An 18,848-nucleotide genomic window follows, 5' to 3' on the forward strand; every position below is an offset into this window, starting at 1 on the left:
CCGCCCTTTTGACACTGATAATCTGCTATGCTTTTCTTATGGCCTGAATTGTTTCCTCAGGAAAAAGGGACTTCTCTATCTGCTAAATACTTCTAAGTCAGTGAGGAAAAACCAAATATTTAACCATTTTCAGTAGCCCTCGGGTGTTTGTTGAAGCCTCTCCTCTGCTTCTGTGAGATTTCTTGAAGCAATGCCTTCCATAGCTTTCCCTCTTCCATATCTGGGCTGCAAAAATCTCTCCCAGGATCTGGCTCCTTGCTGATCCTTGGAGCTCCACTTGAGAAGTGCCTTGGGGTCAGATTTAGTTAATTCCTGCCACTTATCTAAAAAGCATGAGGTACCTACCTTGAAAACCTATATCTCCTCAGCAGTCCCAATAGGGAACTTGGGTGAATCTGTAGCATCACAGCAGCCCTTATTATTATTATTATTATTATTATTATTTAATTAGTGGCCTAATTCCTCAGTTGTCTCCCCTGAGAGAAATAACTGGGCAATTCTTGGGAGGGCTTTGGAGGGGTCTAACTGAACTTGTATTGGGGGTTGTAAGAAATAAGGACCCTAAAATTTCCAATAACACTTAAAATTCTCCCAATATTGGAGGAATTAGCACCCCATAAAGAGTAAGGGACTTCCTCCAGCTGTGGAGAATCACCAGCCACTATGGGAGCCATGAATATTTGAAAAGTAGGAGGGACTTTTGGTTGGGACAGGGACAGCCTGATCTCTTTCCCTGGTAAAATTCAATCATGGTGTTGTATTTATCCAAAACATCTCTACCCAAAAGGTGTAGAGCAGTGATTCCCAAAGTGGGTGCCACCTCCCCCTGGTGGGTGCTGCAGCGATCCAGGGGGGCAGTGATGGCCACAGGTGCATTTATCTTTCCTATTAATTGCTATTAAAATTTAAAAAAAATTAATTTCCAGGGGGCTAAGTAATATTTTTTCTGGAAAGGGGGCGGTAGGCCAAAAAAGTTTATAGACTAATGGTGTAGAGGGACATCTGGGGATAGAAGAGGATGGGTATCCCTCACTCCTCCTAGGATGAATGGGAAAGGTTGGGACACAAACTGATTGTATGTGGTTTGTCCACTATAGAAACCTGCTTGTCACTCTGAGGAAGGGAATTAGGAAAAGCTGTGGGGTTTAAGACTGACATCATGGCGCCAGTATCTATTAGAATTTAAATAGGATGGGAAGCAACCAAAATGTGAGTGTTGCCTACTGGAGAGGCAGATACCACTGGAAAAATCCCCTTTATATCCTCAGAGCCTCTTCACTGTGAGGCCTCCTAATGCAGCCTCTTATGTGAGGGCCAAATTCTATGGGGTTTTCTCCAACCTTTGGAAATTCCTTAGCCATTAGCTCTAAGTTCAGGTTTGGTCCAGGGGGTGAAAGATGCCTGCATGGCTTTTTAGAAGCTCTTTGACGTCTTCCACCTCCTTCTGTAATTACTTTATTTGCTCTTCAGTTTTCCTCCTTAGGAAGAAATTTCTTAGACCGCTCTCCTTGTTTGACAGAGTTCTCATCCTCCCACTCCTTTTTTTTCCTTACCTTTCTCTCAGTTCATGGATTTTTCTGACCTGGATTTCCTTATGGTCCAAAATTCTTCCAGCCATTTGTTAAAAGGCCTCTTTCTCATTATCTTCATTCTCCAGCCTGTTTCACTCAACACAGATGGCAGAAAAACAATCTTTTTGCTATCAAAAGATCCCCATTCTGGCCAGCTTACCTTGGGCTCAGATTGTTAATTTCTGCTACTTCATGTACCAGGCCCATGCTCTGAAAACATATATTCCGAAGCTGTCCCATCAGGGGGACTTTGGATCAGCTCCTTAGCATTAAAGCAGCCCTTATTTTCTGTAACATTTTCCCCGAAGAAATTCTCATTCATCATCACAGACTTACGGATGCCTTTATTCTCATTAATAGCCCCCTTGGGGGGAGGACTCTTAGTTGGCATCGCAGACCCACAATGCCCATTGCACTTCCTGATTAGAGAGTGTATATACAAGCTTGGGTTCTTTATTTCAAGAGTGGACTTACCCCAGCCAAACCTGATAACCTAATTCCCTTACTTGGAGCTCCCAATGAGCTCTGAGGGTAGTGCAGATCCAGATGTCTTTATCTGGGGCCTCAGGCAATTTCCACTTCGAATCCCACTTCTGACACCATTTTTAACTTGGAAAAAACACAGAACTACCAAGTATAATAAAAATGAACCTAGAATGGAAGTTGGTAGAGGAGAGAGAGAGAGAGAGATTGAAAGAGGTCTGTGTGGTAACTCTCTCCTCTCCACTCTCCTGGCGCCAAAAATATGCTGTGGAGACTTTAAGGGAGCATCACCCCAAAACTGGGTGACCTAGTTGAATGTGCCACCCCTCAAGAGTTGAGGGCAAGGCTTCCCTACAAAAGGAGGTAGTTGGTACCCCAATCTGATCCTGAATAAGATCGTGGCTCACTCAAGCCTCCCCCTGATGTTGGCTAACTGCACGGCGGCTGATCTGGCTCAAAGGTGAAGGTAGCCAGACCAAGCTGAGGTTTCCCTCTCCTTTGTTGTCTTCGAGGCACTCAAGAACTCTATCTGGCTGCTAGTTGTCTTTTATTATGAACAAATCAGGGAATGAGGAAAGGGGTGAAGGGCAGAGGAATTTGGGGGAGCCCTCTTCACTAATCCTACGGGGTCTGTCACTTGGGCAGGAACCAAGGCAGTTCCAACTCCTAAGCTTCTCCCCTGCTTCCCCTTCTATTTCTATTTCTAATCTTTTCCTATAATTGTAGTTGTCTGAAAGGGTCTCTTAGCAAGGACAGGTAATGAGTGAGGGGGTCTAAGAGATTGCTCCCAGTGGAGTCCAAAATCTTAGTTGACTGGATGGTTCTAGTCTTGACAGATGAGTTGTGTCGCAGTGGCTGTGATCAGGGAATCAGGATTTCAATTTGCAAGAGAAAAATCCTCAGGAAGGCCTCTGGACAGACCCAAAGACTACTCTTCCTCCTCCTCCTGGGATAAATTCCCAGAATCCCCTGCTGGTTGCAACTGCCAACAACTGTCTTCTTCTCCTTTGCTTCTACCTCCTCTCCTCAAAATTTCATCCTTATACAAGTAGTCAGAAAAACCATTCTTTAATCAGGAAAAAGGGATAGGTTCATTTATTCTGGCCACCACAGAGTCATGAGCTAAATATCACACAGAACTAAAGGCTCTGGGACTCTGGGAACCATATCCCTGGGAGAAAGTGCTGTACTAAGTGCCAAGTCCCCTGGGAGAAGACACGATACTAGATGCCAAATGCAAAGGGAAATTGAACCTGAGAGTCTCTTTATACCCTTTTGGGAAGCCTACAGAGACTAACCACAAACGGGTGTGTAACCCTCCTTGCAGCCTACAGCTATGGTATTAAGGAACGGTCAGCTGTAACAAATCAAATGCAAAGGTCAAACTGGGCTTCCTGATAAGAAACTTTAACCCAATAGAGAAGCCTCAAAAGCAAAAAAAGTACTTAACGTTTCACTATATACAAAACAAGGGTGCCTGGCACTGGGGTTTTCTCGAAAGGGCAGTTGGTAAACTGAGGCATCCAGATTTCACACTGACATATTGTAGAAAACTACTATACTAGAGGAGGACTAAATGAGAAACCAATGCAAGGCAATACTACTACTACTAAATACAAATAATAACATTATTATTATTGAGAAGAAAAATATCATGATGTTTGGTATAATGAAACACTGAATTAGTGTATTAGGTTGATTACTATTGCATTGAATTAGGTTGACTTAATTTAATTTAGTTCAGTTTTATTAACTTGGTTTTATTAATATTTATTTTATTTAAATTTTAGTCAACTTGATTCAATTAAGTTTGACATGTTCAATTCTATTTAATTTTATTAATAAATTTATTTATTTTATTAAATTCCTAAATTGCTGGCAGTTTTACTTCCTGTCTGTAGATGGTGCTACCCTAGTGTGTATTGGCTAGGATCTCCCAGGGCTAAAGGGTGGGGTGTCCTAAAGATTAGGAAGGAAAAATGATATCAGTGTAATACAAAAAAAAGAAAAATCTAAGGCTTTTTACTTCAGGCAAAAGGAAACACACACCCCTAGTGCAAATATTAATAATATGGAAATAGGTCTTGATCAAGGACACATGTAAAACCCAGTGGAATTGCTTCTTGGCTGAGGGAGGGAGGTGGGAGGAGAGGAAGGAAAGAACATAATTAATGTAACCATGGAAAAATATTCTAAATTAATAAAATAAACTTAAAAGTTAAAAAAGGGGGGGACATGGGTGGGATGCCAATACACTTCAACAACTCCCTATTGTATTTAGACAACTGTAGATCCATTGAGGTGCCCATAGTAAAATAAACTTCATTGTTCACTACATTCAAATGGGAAGGTATTACACAAATTATGAGGGCCTTGATCTCATATATGATTAGCATTAACAGACAGTCGATTGACCAATTCACTTGGTTCTGTGGGATACAGAATGACCTCACATTAGACTGCAACAGTCATATTTTACAATTTGCATTATGTTCCTACATTTCCATGGCCACTTGCTCATCTTATAGACATTTTCCATCAAAGAAAAAGCAGATAAAAGAGTATAACCACATTAACAGTAGTCTTTTAGGCATCAGCCTCAGTGCATGGTAGATTCAACACTATTTTGACTTTACATAAGAGTCGGATGTGTCAATCAGACAGTAATAATTCCACTTTACACCCAGATCAGGAATAATCAGGTGGAAAACATTCCCACTTAAAAGGAAATGACAAGTCCCTCAGATATGATTGGGGATGTAGACTCTAAATGATCACCCTAATATTAGCAAATATTAATAATATGGAAATGGGTCTTGATCAATGACACATGTAAAACCCAGTGGAATTGCACACTGGCTATGGAAGGGGTGTGGGAGGAGGGGAGAAAAAGAACATGAATCACATAGTCATGGAAAACTATTCTAAATTAATTAATTAAATAAAATTAAAAAAAAAAAAAAGGAAATTACAAAATGGGGGATCCTGAATTGAAAAGGGATCCTACTCTCATATGTGCTGAGAATCATCCTTGTGACTCCTGCCAGATAAAGATCTCCACCTATGAGTGTTTGAGATCACATTCCTTCTGAGTACTTGGTGGCTTTTCTCTGGAAAGATGGATTACTAACTTCATGATCAATGATCCACCAGACAATTATACCTAAACTCAGGACTCAAAATGTTAGTTACAATCTCCAAAACTTTTAACTCAAACGGCAAATCTTACCACTCACAGCTTAGAGTAAAAAATGTTCCAGGATTAATATGCAGAGAAGATATTTCATTCCATTGTTTTATTTAATTTTTTTAACTTAGAACTTATCCTGGTATAAAGATCAGTTCTTACAAATCATTGCAGTACCATAGTCAAATTAATACATCATTAATGACCCCATTTCCTTGTTTAGAAATCCCATAATCCAAACAAGATCAGGTTTTGCAAGGCTGATTGCTTTGCCCACTCAATTGACTTCCTAAAGTCTTATAAGTTTATGGAGAAAAAGTTTTCCCCTTTAGCCTTCCCATACAGTAATCATCCACTCTTTATTTTCTTTATTCTCTCTTTCTATATTTTAGTACTCACAGAATCTCAACACTACACTGGATCTAATTGATAGGATTTTACCCCAGACTATCACAATTTATTTATCTGGGAGTTTTCACGGACATGGATTTGTTCCCCATTAGCTCCTCCAACGTTTTCCTTTTTGTAGTGAGAAACACATATTTCTTGAATTCCAATGAAAAAATTACAAAATAGAAAAGAAATTCAGCAAAAACTAATACTAGTTGGACGTTTCCCAGTTCATATGCTTTTTTCTTTTCCTTGAGCCAGAAAAAGGTTAAGAAATCTGCAGACAGTTTAATGTTTTAGTAAGACTCTCTCAAACCTGTGCTGATATTTCGAGAGACGAGGTGGATTTGCACACCTCACATGCTCTCTTATTTCATCAGAGGGATAGGATTTATACTTAGTCCCAGAAATCAGCCAACTGCATCATGAGCCTGAGTCCTTGGATAGAATGGACTTAAGAGTATGGATCAGGTCCTCTATCCCTTCCACATCTTCCCCATTACCTCTTATTTGTTTGTTTGGAAAGACCTATATGTGCCAGCAAAAAAAAGGAAACTAGTGAGTGCCAATTAACTAGGCAATGACTATGGCTAAAAAAACTGTAATAGAAGAATGCTGACAAATATTGAGGAAGAATGATGAGCATTAGGATTTCAGAGAAAAAGTCTTTATCATTGTCGTATTTTTTGGTACAGTATGAAATTTGGAGTGTTTAATGAGGGCTCTTCTGTGGGATAGTCTATGAAGACTGGGCTACAGAAAAACTTTCCTAGTGAATACAAGACATTGAATCTTATCTCAAGCATTAATGTTTCCAGTGTATAGTCAAGTATGAGCTCAAGATGAAGCCCTTCCTATAATCATTTCCTGCACCCCTTCATTATAGAAAGAATGGTGTTCACTACTGATCATACAACTCTTAAAATACTTTATATTGCCTAGCATGATTTGAATGAACACAAAACATTTGATCAGGCCTTTGGATGGAGACAAATATTGATCCAGAACTACACTATCACTCTTTGCAGATGATATGAAGTTAGAGAATCCTAGAAAATCAACTAAAAAGCTAGTAGAAATAATTAATAATTTCAGCAAAGTTGCAGGATAAAAATAAACCCCCATAAATCATCAACATTCTTATGTATTTCCAACAAAAATCAGCAGCAAGAATTAGAAAGAGAAACTCCATTTACAATCACTCTGGACAATATAAAATATTTACATATTCAGTGCTGTACTTATCAAATTATAAAAAAACTTTTTTTTAGAATTAGCAGAAATTATAGCAAAGTTTACTTGGAAGAACAAAAGATCAAGAATATCAAGGGAAATAATGAAAAAATGTAAAGGATGGAGGCTGAGCTTTACAAGATTTCAAACTATAATATAAAACAAGTGATCATCAAAACAATATACTATTAGCAAAGAGAAAGAAGGGTAGATCAATAGAATAGACTAAGGGTAAATGACCTAAGCAAATGAACTAAGCAAGTTGTGTTTGATAAACCCAAAGATCCCAGCTTTTAGGAAGAACTCACTATTTGACAAAAACTGCTGGGAAAACAGTATATACAGGGAAAAAATAGGTTTAGATTAATTTCTCACACCTTATACCAAGATAAGTTCACAATGTGTATATGACTTAACATAAAAACTGACATTATAAGTAAATTAGAAGAATATGAAATAGTAAACCTGTCAGATCTATGGGAAAGGAAGGAATTTAAGACCAAAAAAGAGAAAGGGAACATTACGAAATGTAAAATGGATAATTTTGATTATATTAAATTTAAAAGTATGTATCAGTTCTCAAGTCTTTCCAGGTTGTTCTGAGCTCCTCCTTCTCTTCATTAATGATAAAATAATGGGATTCCATTACAATCATATACCACCATTTGCATAGCCATTTCCCAATTAATGAGTTTCCTCTTAATTTCCAATACTTTTGTCACCCCAAAAAGAGTACCTTTAAGAGTTTTGTATTTTTAATATATATAGGTCCTTTTCCTTTTTGTTTTTTAATGCCCTTTGGACATAGTTCCAAATTGCCCTCTCCAGAATGATTGAATTAGTTCACAACAACCCCAAAAGTTCATTCATTTTTCAGTCTTCCTATATCTCCTCCAACTTTTGTCACTTTCCTTTTCTGTCATAATAATCAATCTAATAGATGTGAGTTATTCCCTTAGACATGTTACATTTGCATTTCTCCAAATGATTGTGATCACGCTACTCCTGAGGAAAACACATAAACTTGAGCACATTCATTAAGTTTTGTTGCACTATGAATCCTCTGATATGAAGTAAGAAATGATCTCTGAATGAAAGCCTTCCTACAGGAAGTCTATCTGGAACTGGCCTGTTCAGAAGATATTTTCTCATACTGAAAAACCTCTGGACTCTCCATTTCAATATTTTTCTTCATTCATGACAGGAATAAGATTTCTATCCAAAAGGAATTCTTCCTTGGGAATAAGAGATGATTATTGCCTGAAGGCCTTACCACATGGATCATACTCCTAAGGTTTCTCTTTAGTGTGGATACTCTTCTATTAAATAAGCTAAGAGTGGCAACTATAAGCTCAGGTTCACTCATGAGGTTTCTCTCCAGTGTGACTTCTCTGATGCTTAGCAAATGAGCCCCTCTGTGTGAATGCCCTTCCACACTGTTTACATGTATAAGGTTTCTTTCCAGTGTGCATTATCTGATGTCTAACAAGATCGCCCCTCCTTGTGAAAGCCTTTTCACATTGTGTACATTCATAAGGTTTCTCTCCAGTGTGGATACTCTGATGTGCAGCAAGAGAGCCCTTCTGTGTGAATGCCCTTCCACATAGTTTACATATATAAGGTTTCTCTCCAGTGTGAATTCTCTGATGTCTAACAAGATCACCTCTTCTTGTGAAAGCCTTTCCACATTGGGTACATTCATAAGGTTTCTCTCCAGTGTGGATGCTCTGATGTGCAGCAAGAGATCCCCTTTGTGTGAAAGCCTTTCCACAGTGTTTACATTCATAAGGTTTCTCTCCAGTGTGGATTTTCTGATGCATAGCAAGATTGACCCTCCATGTGAAAGCCTTTCCACACTGTTTACATACATAAGGTCTCACTCCAGTGTGAATTCTCTGGTGTTTGGCAAGAGAGCCCCTCTCTGTGAAAGCCTTTCCACATTGTGTACATTCATAAGGTTTCTCTCCAGTGTGGATACTCTGATGTGCAGAAAGAGAACCACTCTGAGTGAAAGCCTTTCCACAGTGTTTACATTCATAAGGTTTCTCTCCAGTGTGGATTTTCTGATGCATAGCAAGATTGCCCCTCCATGTGAAAGCCTTTCCACATTGTTTACATTCATAAGGTTTTTCTCCAGTGTGGATTCTCTGATGTGCAGCAAGGTGGGCCCTCACTGTGAAAGCCTTTCCACAATGTTTACATTCATAAGGTCTCTCTCCAGTGTGGATTCTTTGATGTCTGGCAAGAGAGGCCCTCTCTGTGAAAGCCTTTCCACATTGGGTACATTCATAAGGTTTCTCTCCAGTGTGGATACTCTGATGTGCAGCAAGAGAGACCCTTTGTGTGAAAGCCTTCCCACAGTGTTTACATTCATAAGGTTTCTCTCCAGTGTGGATTTTCTGATGCATAGCAAGACTGACCCTCCACGTGAAAGCCTTTCCACATTGTTCACATGCATAAGGTTTCTCTCCAGTGTGGATTCTGAGATGTTTAACAAGATCACCCTTCCTTGTGAAAGCCTTTCCACATTGGGTACATTCATATGGTTTCTCTCCAGTGTAGATACTCTGATGTGCAGCAAGAGAACCACTCTGTGTGAAATCCTTTCCACACTGTTTCCATTCATAAGGTTTCACTCCACTGTGGATTTTCTGATGTTCAGCAAGATGGCTCCTCTGTTTGAAAGTGTTTCCACATTGTTTATATTCATAAAGTTTCTCTCCAGGGTGGATTCTCTGATGTGCAGCAACATTGTTCTTGTGTGTGACCTTTCCATATTCTTTACATTCATGATGTTTCTCTCCAGAGTAGATTATTTGATATGAACCAAGCTCAGAATTCTGACTGAAAGTTCTCATGCCTTTATTACTCATAGAATTCACCTCTACATGTTTACTCCTTGGATGTGTTGTGAGGTCTAAACTCAAGCCATAGGTGATTCTCCTTTGGTTACCTTGATACATGGGCATTTCAGGAGGTTTCTTATGTGACTGATTAAATCCTACTTTTTCAGGAAAGCATTTGGTGTATTCACTATCCCCACAACAGTCATTTCCTGAGGTCAATTTCATATACTGATTTAGGACTGAATGTTGGCTGAATTTCTCTACAATTTCATCAAATTCATAGTCACTCTTTGGATTTTTATTTACCTTGATGTTAGAGTCACAGATTTCTCTCAAAATGAAGTCACAGGAACTCTGATTCATATCTCTTTGGGGGCCAGATCCTTCCACAAAAAGGCTCAGCTTTGTAGACATCACCTTCACTTCAAAATTAATCTCAGCCTCTGAAGAAAACAAATGTTATAAACACAGATGGAAAGAGGACATATACACACACACATACTCTGATGGCAATGAGTAAATGGATTTTTATTCTATTTCCTAAGGACAAAAGGAGTTTTCAAACTTAATCAGAACCAGCATTTGGATACACCATTTCGTCATAACTGCAAGATAGAGCATTTTAGAAATACTTTCATCAATTGGGGAATGGTTTGATTTTTCTGTATTATTGATTTAGCTCCTTATATATTTGAGTAATTAGACCTTTTGTCACAGGTTTGTGTAATAAAAATTTTTTTCCCAATTTGTTGCTTCCCTTCTAATTTTGGTTGCATTGGTTTTGTTTGTATAGAATTATTTTAATTTAATGTAATCAAAATATTTATTTTATATTTTGTAATTTTTTCTGTCTCTGGCTTGTTCTTGAAATCTTTCCTTTCCCAAAGATCTGACATATGTACTATTCTATGTTCACCTAATTTACTTAAAGTTTCCTTTCTGATATTCAAGTCATTCACTCATTCTGAGTTTATTTTGTTGTAGGATATAAGATGCTAACTTAAACCTAATCTCTCCCATACCGTTTTCCAATTTTCCCAGAAGTTTTTGTCAAATAGTGGATTTTTGCCCCAAAAGCTAGAATAAAAAAAAAAAAAAGGTTTATCGAACAGTTTCATTTCAAGCTAAAGGACATGAATAGACAGGTTTCAGATAAAGAAATCAAAACTATTAATAAGCACATGAAAAAGTGTCCTAAATCTCTCATAATTAGAAAGAGAAATACAAATCAAAACAACTGTGAGGTACCACCTCACACCTAGCAGAGTAGCCAATATGACAGTAAAGGAAATTAATAAATTTTGGAGGGGTTATGACAAAATTGGGACATTAATACATTGCTGGTGGAGTTGTGAATTGATTCAACCATTCTGGATGGCAATTTGGAACTATGCCCAAAGGGCTTTAAATGACTGCCTACCCTTTGATCCAGCCATACCACTGCTGGATTTATATCCCAAAGGGTTAATAAGGAAAAAGAACTGTACAAAAATATTTATAGCTGCATTCTTGGTGGTGGCAAAAAATTGGAAAATGAGGGGATGCCCTTTGATTGAGGAATGGCTAAAGAAATTGTGGTATCTATTGGTAATGGAATACTATTGTGCTAAAAGGAATAATGAACTGGAGGGATTCCAAGTGAACTGGCAAGGCCTCCAGGAATTGATGCAGAGTGAAAGGAACAGAACCAGGAGAACCTTATACATGGAAACGGATACAATGTGGCAAAATCGAATGTAATGGACTTCTCTACTAGCAGCAATACAATGATCCAGGACAATTCTGAGGGACTTATGAGAAAAAACATTATTCACATCCAGAGAAAGAACACTAGTCACATCCAGAGAAAGAACTGTAGAAGAAGAAATGCAAAAGATAAACATTTGCTTGATCACATGGTTTGGTGGGGACATGATTGGAAATGTAGACTCTAAATCAATGGTTCCCAAACTATTTTGGCCTACTGCCCCCTTTCCAGAAAAAATATTACTCAGCGCCCCCTGGAAATTATGAAACTATTTATTGAACTCAGAATAGAATGTAATACAAAAAAAGTGTGGCCATCACCACCTCCCTGGATCACTGCAGCACCCACCAGGGGGCAGTAGCGTCCACTTTGGGAATCACTGCTCTAAATCATCACTCTATTGCAGATATTAATAATATGGAACTAGGTGTTGATCAATGACTCATGTAAAACCCAGTGGAATTGCTCATTGGCTATGGGAGGGGTGTGGGACTAGAGGAGGGAGTGAACATGAATCATGTAACTATGGAAAAATTTTCTTAATAAAAAAGTTAAAAAAGAAAAAAGAAAAATAACTTCATATACAACAACAATGAAACCTCACAAAGAATCTGTGACACAGACAGGACCAAGATTCTTATCATTCTTTATAAGTCATGTCATAAATAAAGAATATAGAAGTGACCCAACCAATTTCCTTGCAAATAGACTAGAACTCAAACCCTGTACATAAGTATTCTTTGTTCATAGTATTGAACAATCTTTGTCCATTGCCCTCTCTGTCTTTCCTTTAAAAGTCACTCTTTGATTAATCTTATAATTTTGTCAGTCTCAGATAACCTTCCAGAAATTCTGTTCCCATCATTTTGGATACATCATTTGGATACATTCGGATAACATGGACATTCTTCGTAAATATTATATGCTAAGCTGAGAAACAACTTCACTCTTTTTAACTCTAATGCAGTAATTTTCAAAGTGGAATATAAAATATCTTCTTTTCTCTACAGATGCAAAGATATTATGCCATTCAGTGCAAACATATTCAATATTCATCTTATTTTACAATCTACTATATATTATGTCTCATATTCTATACTGAATCCATCATCTATCTCTCGGGAAATGAACAGTATAATTCTGGGTTGGTCTGTCAGCCCCCAAGCCTAGCCCTCCCTTCACTACAGCAGATAAAAGTCTTTTGGGGTAATAGCCCTTATACACCTGATTTTACTTCACTCCCTTGGACAGGACATCTTTGGGCCTTTTTGCTCTAGTAGCCATGGTGATTCCCCTCATTGAAAACAGGAGATAAAATTTTTTCTTAGAACTTTTAGAAGCCCTGGGCATGAGGAAGGATGAATAGATCAGGAGAGAAAATTTAAAAACTTGTTCCTCTCAACAGAAAGGGAACATGCAAGCAAGGCCTACAGAATAATTTCTGTTGTGTTCATTACTGGGATATCTGCAGGAGGGTAGAGATCATGGAACACATTTGCAATCACAAAATTCCATCTGTATCTACCTCTTGTAATAGAATGATATGCACATTCCATAATCTCTATTATCTAGAAATTAAAGGTAGTTGGTAGTGAAGGGATAAGAGGTCAGAATTTGGAGTCAGAAAAACTAATTTAATGCAGCCCAAGAGAGAGATGGTAAGTGGGTGCACTAGGGTAAGTTATTTAACCTCTGTTAATTCAGTTGCCTCAACTATCAATTGAGAATAATAAGACTATTAAACTCACAGGGATGTTGGGAAATTAATGATAATTCTGAATTCCTTTACCCAGTAGAGGATATAGAGCAGGTATTTAAAAATGCTTATTGTTTTCCCTTTCATTCCTATCACCAGGCCTGGAATTTGAAGGAAGAATGAAGGCAGAATATGGATAAACTTGCTAGACTAGGCAGAATTAGGGGCTGTGAGCTACAGTTTCATACTTCTTTTTTAATTTTACTTCCATATTTTTTATTTTTAGAAGTGAATAATCATATAAAACCACAACCTCAAAACAAAAATCCAAATAAACAAGTGGAAAATTATATGCTTTCATCTGCATTCCAACTCCAACAGTTCTTTCTCTGGAGGCATTCTTTGTCATAAGTCCCTCAGAATTATACTGGGTCATTCTATTGCTGAAAGTAACCAAAGCTATCACAGTTGAACATTTCATAATATTATTGTTAAAGTGTACAATGTTTTCCTGGTTCTGTTTATTTCCCTCTGAATCAGTTGGGTCATCCCAGCTCTTTCTGAAATTATCCTGTTCATCATTTATTACAGCATAATAGTATTCCATCAGCCTCACATACTACAATTTGTTCAGCCATTTGTCAGCTGATAAGTCATTCCCCTTCAATTTCCAATTCTTTCCTACCACCAAAAGAGCAATTACAAATATTTACCTACAATTAGGTCCTTTCCCTTTTTTTCTGATATCTTCGGGGCATAAACCTAGTAGTGGTATTATTGGATCAAAAGATATGCATTGTTTTGTAGCCTTTGGGAGTCATTCCAAATTGCTCTCCAGAAAGGATGGATCACTTCACAAATCCAATAGCAGGGCATTAAGTGTACAAAGAAACTGAATTACTACTAAAAGAAATGCAATGATCCAAGACATTCTGAGAGTTATGAGAAAGAATGCTATCTACATCTAGAAAAAGAACTGTGGGAGTAGAAATCCAGAATAAAACACCTGGTTTATCACTGTTTATATGGGTTTTGGTTTTAAAACACTGCTCTATTACAAAAATGAATAATATAGAAATAAGTTTTGATTTATATATATACATATATATAAAAATAAAAATAATAACTCAGTGCAATTGCTTGTCTACTCCAGAATGGGGGAGGGAAGAGGTGAGAGAGACAACATGAATCATAACTATAGAAAGAATAAAAAAAAATTTAATAAAAAAAAAAAGAAAAACCTGGAATGATCTACATGAATTGATACAAGTGAAGTGAGCAGAACCGAGAGAACTCTATACACAGTAACAGTAATATTGTATGATGGTCAACTGTGAAAGACTTCACTCTGTAGTACAATGATCCAAGAAAATTCTGAAGGACTTGTAATGAAAAATGCCATTGACCTTCAGAGAAAGAACAAATGGGGTCTGAATGCAGATCAAAGCAGACTGTTCTTCAATTTATTTTATTTGTGAGTGTTTTTATTTTAGGGTAATGTTATGGAATGTTGATAAGAGTGTTCTCTCACAACAAGACCAATATGGAAATGTTTTGTGGGTTCATACATGTAAAACCTGGATCAAATTGCTTATCATCTGAGGGAGGAGAGAAGAAAGGGAGAGAAGGACACAATTGGAATCACAAAATGTTTGGAAAAAAGTTAAAAATTGTTATTACATGCAATGAGAGAAAAAATAAAACAACTTATTCAAAATTATTTTTCCACTCAAACCTAAAGTTTACATTTCTAATACAATATTAAATAATAGTGGTGATAATGTACATCTTTGCTTTAATCCTGATCTCACTGGAAAGGCTTCTAACTGATCCCCATTGCATGATACCTGCTGATGGTTTTTTATTATTTTAAAGAATGGCCCTTTTATTACTTTGCTTTCTAATGTTTTTTAAGAGGAATGGGTATTATATACTATCAAAGGTCTTTTCTTCATCTATTGAGATAAACTTTGTGTGCTATCTAAAATTTTTGCAGTTCATTAGGGAAATTTACCTATAGTTTTCTTTCTGTTTTTCCTCCTCCTGCCTCATCCATCAACATCCTATTTGCATCACACTAAAAATTTTGTAGGACTCCTTTTCCTATTTTGCTAAATCGTTTAAATCATAGTTAGAATAATGCTCTATTATATTAGCTTTTTTTAAAAATGAACTCCTACTCTGATTTATTATTTCAAAAATTCTTTTACTTTCAATTTTATTCATTTCTCCTTTGATTATTTTGGATTTCCAACTTAGTCTTTACTTGGGGACTTTTAATTTGTTCTTTTTAATTTTTTTCCCTATCTTAATGATATAAGTATGCTTGGGTATAAATTTTCCTCCAAGTACTGCTTTGGTTACATTCCATAACTTCTGATATGTTGTCTCCACATTGTCATTCCTTTTATGACATCATTGTCATCAGCTGAAAAGAAGATATATTCCTTTACTATTCCATTCAGTTTTCTCCAGATATGAATTAAATGTAACATTTCTAAAATTTCATACAATTTCTTTCTTGTTTAATTTTTGGTGAGAGTTCTGACAGGGGAAAGTTGAGATCCCCTACCAGTATAGTTTTATTGGCAATTTCTTCCATATTTTCCTATAATTTCTACTTTAAATATCTGGAGGCTATAACGATTGATGCATATATGTTAAGAACTAATATAAGGGGCAGCTGGGTAGCTCAGTGGATTGAGAGCCAGGCCTAGAGACAGGAGGTCCTAGGTTCAAATCTGACCTCAGACATTTCCTAGCTGTGTGACCCTGGGCAAGTCACTTAATCCCCGTTGCCTAGCCCTTACCACTCTTCTGCCTTGGAGCCAATACACAGTATTGACTCCAGGATAAGGATTTAAATTTAAAAAAGAACCACTAGAGCCTCATTGTCTATACTACCTTTTATCAAGATGTAATTATCACCCTTTTCTCTTTTAATCAGATCTATTTTTGTTTTACTTTTGTCTGAGTTCATAATTGCTTCTCATGCTTTTCTTATTTTACTTGAAGCCCAAGAGTTTCTCCTCCATCCCCTTTGCTTTATTCTCTGTATCTCTACCTTCAAGGGGTGAGTATGGGATGAGCTAATGAAGGAAGGGTCCAGGGTCTTGAAGTTGGCTTCTGCCCAGGTACAGGATGTGGAGCAGTACTTAGGGGATGGATTTTTTGCACTCTACTTTGCCCAGTTTTATTTCCAATTCCTTTTTGTCTCCAGAAATAAGACCCTTTGTGCCTACCTTTCAACTGATTTTCCTGAAGAGGCTCACCTTATTCTGCCTTCTTCATTTTGTGACTCTAGAGCAATGGTTCCCAAACTTATTTGGCCTACTGCCCTCTTTCCAGAAAAAAATATTATTTAGTGCCCCCTGGAAATTATGAAACTATTTATTGAACTCAGAATAGAATGTAATACAAAAAAAGTGTGGCCATCACCGCTCCCCTGGATCGCAGCAGCACCCACCAGGGGGCAGTAGCGCCTACTTTGGGAATCACTGCTCTAGAGTTATAGAAGCTCTTTTAAGAACTTAAAAAAACTCTTTAAGGTTTGTTTGAAATTCCGAGGGTGATTCCAGCTTTTGCTACGGTGCCTCCCCCATGAATACTTCTTAACAAGGAATCCTTTCTAAAGACCAGACGCATCCCAAATGGGAAGGGGCTGCCTTAGCAGGTAACGTGTCCCTTTTAATGGCCATCTGCAAGGAAATCTGCCTTGGTAGTAACAGAGAATTTGCCCGCAAAATTCAAGTCTAATTAGAAGGTCAACTAGATGACTTTTGTGATTAGCTTCAGGAATGTAAACACTGTTTTAAGTTTTCACCTGAAGCTACCTAAAATAGAAGAAAGACAATTTCAGGAGCAAGAAAGGAAAGTCCCAGCCTCCCATCAGAGAATTCAAAGACTTTTTTTTTTTTTTAAATAAAACCAGGCAGGAGGAGAACCCTATGCAGATATCAGCTTTTAGTTTTTTAATCAATGACAAAAGCTTAAAATCCTGCACGTTTGGCATGGAATAAAGACATTCCCTCAACGGCAGATTCAGAATTAACTGAGGCAATGGTCCTTACCCACAGAGAGTAGATTCTGCACATTCTCCAGCATCACCTCCCTGTACAGCTCTTTCTGAGAATTGTCCAACAGGTGCCACTCCTCCTGGGTGAAGTCCACAGCCACATCCTTGAATGTTATTGACCCCTAAACCAGCAAAAGTCACAAGATTTATAGATGAGCCTGAAGAACTCATCCAATCCGGGGCTCATCAAGTAACCTGAAGAAACTGAAGCACACAAGGGACTCACCCCAAACTCTTGGAGAATGTCAGAGCCAACACAAGGGGCCAGTCATTACTGACAAAGGCATTTTGTGTCTGAAGTGAGAATCATCTTGGAGGAGTAAAACTTGGAGAAGTGTCTCACTCTAACACGCTTTTCCTTATTGAATTAGGGAGAGGGTATGTGCTCTTTTAGGGAAGAAGGATTCTGTGGAGAAGAGAGAAGGTGATCTGAAATCCCTCCTCATCACAAGTGTCAGAATTGCTTTGATAAAAACATTTTTTTGGAGAAGTAGGTTCCGGGTTAAGATGGCGGCAGAGTAAGAAGCAGCTCTTAACCTCTCCTGACCGAAACACACAAAACTCCTCAAGGGGACATAAAAACAAGTCCAGACGAATGGAGGAACCCCACAACAGGGCACAGCGTGGAAGGTACGTGGAATCGAGACATTTCCAGGCTAAAAAGGGCTCTCACTCAATCGCGGGCTGAGCAACCGCCCCACCCCCACCCCCTCCACACTCACCTATAGCTCCGAACCCAGCTAAAAAGAAATAGAGCAAGTTTGGGGCACCCATCGAGTCATCGGCAGCTCCGGGACCTGTTCCTGAGAGCAGCAAGACTTAGGACCCCATTAAGTCAAAAATGCACGCGAAATCTGAGCGCGCGCACGGGAGCAGGACTTTGGGCGCAGAGTGCCTGCTGAGCAGAGGTGTGGGTGGAGGCAGACACAGCCAGGAACTAAAGCCTAAGTGGGGAACCAGTGCAGACGGGTATACGACTGTGGAAGTAGCTCCCTGAGACTTGTAAAGGAACCTCCTGCAGAGGATCAAGCAAGGGAATCCACCAGGGGGCTTGACCTTGGAAAAAACTAGAACTCAGACCTCAGGAGCCAATAGATCTTTGACAGACACTGAGCGCGAGGATAAACCTGAGAAGCTGCTGGGCTAATGATGGCTAATCAGTCACAGGAAGTTCAGAAGAGAAAGAATAATAACAAAAAAAAGAAGTCTTTAACACTCGACAGCTTTTATACAGAGAAAATCCAGACAACCGAGCAAACAGAGGAGGAGAACAAACAACCATCCAGACCCTCCCCAAATAAGGAAAACTCCTCACAAGCTATGGAAGAGTTCAAAACTGAGATTCTGAGGAAAATGGAAGAGATCTGGCAAGAAAATAACAGTTTAAAAGGTAGAACCTTGCAACTGGAAAGCGAGGCTCAGAAACCAAATGAACTGATAAGCAAATTGAACACAAGAAATGACCAGATTGAAAAGGAATACCAGAAGATTATGGCCGAAAACAAGAAGATTATGGCCGAAAACCAGAAGATTATGGCCGAAAACCAGAAGATTATGGCCGAACACCGAAAGATTATAGCCGAAAATCAATCCCTAAAGGCTAGAATTGAGCAAGTAGAA

At 38.2% G+C, this 18,848-nt stretch overlaps 1 pseudogene; it reads right to left on the reverse strand.

Moving 5' to 3' along the window:
- Positions 1 to 18,848, reverse strand: part of LOC123240723 — a 131,915-nt pseudogene that overhangs the window by 20,987 nt on the left and 92,080 nt on the right.

The sequence above is a fragment of the Gracilinanus agilis genome, chromosome 3 (assembly GCF_016433145.1).
Source record: "Gracilinanus agilis isolate LMUSP501 chromosome 3, AgileGrace, whole genome shotgun sequence".
In the NCBI taxonomy this organism is placed as follows: Eukaryota; Metazoa; Chordata; class Mammalia; order Didelphimorphia; family Didelphidae; genus Gracilinanus; species Gracilinanus agilis.